This window comes from Silurus aristotelis, assembly GCF_946808225.1.
Source record: "Silurus aristotelis genome assembly, chromosome: 6".
NCBI lineage: Eukaryota > Metazoa > Chordata > Actinopteri > Siluriformes > Siluridae > Silurus > Silurus aristotelis.
Genome location: NC_139579.1, coordinates 30,941,848 through 30,942,688, shown reverse-complemented (window position 1 = coordinate 30,942,688; position 841 = coordinate 30,941,848).

Genomic DNA, 841 nt, shown 5'->3' with positions numbered 1-841 from the left:
CACGAACCAAATGCCCCCACCCCCACCCCTCCCACCCCCATGTTCCCTCCCCCTCGTCCCTTTGAAGACAAGGAGAGACAGAGACAGAAAGGAGGGCCGGCTTACGATGACGGATGGGGCATTAAGATTGAGAGATAGTAAGAATTACTCAGCCACTCTTAACCTTTAGGAAAGTCAGCACCAGTGGGGTGAGAAGAGCATGTTTCCTGCCCTTGGCAGGGGGCGGGGGGAAGGAGGGAGGCATTTATTTTTAGCTCACATGACAATTTTGACATTGTGTAGACACGGCTCGTCGGCATAAGGACTTAATCCTTAATAAGGGCTTTATCCTGGTCGGTGCCATCTGGGACATGGAGCCTGTCTTAAAAAGGCGCACACACACACACACACACACACACACACACACACACAGTTTTCACATTTTCTCTGGGGGTTTTTCCAGAGTCTCAAGGTTCATCCGACCACCTACATTCTAGTACATGGATTGTGCACAGATTACAGTAAATTACCCCTGAATGACTGGGTGTATGTGAGAGTGAATATGAGTGTGTATGAGTGTGTGTGAAAAAGTAGTAGACCTGAGGTAAATGAGGAAGCTGTAAAACACACTGTTTTATCAACATACACACACACACAATCATGCAGGGGTAATTTAGGGTACCCAAACTACATTGTGTGTGTGTGTGTGTGTGTGTGTGTGTGTGTGTGTGTGTGTGTGTGTGTATTCCAGCATCGTAGTGATTGTGATCATTACAGTAACTCTTTGACAATGACTACTGAAAATTCCTGTCAGATCTTTTCAGTTCGTACTTTGAGAAGCGCCAATCGCACGTATATAAAA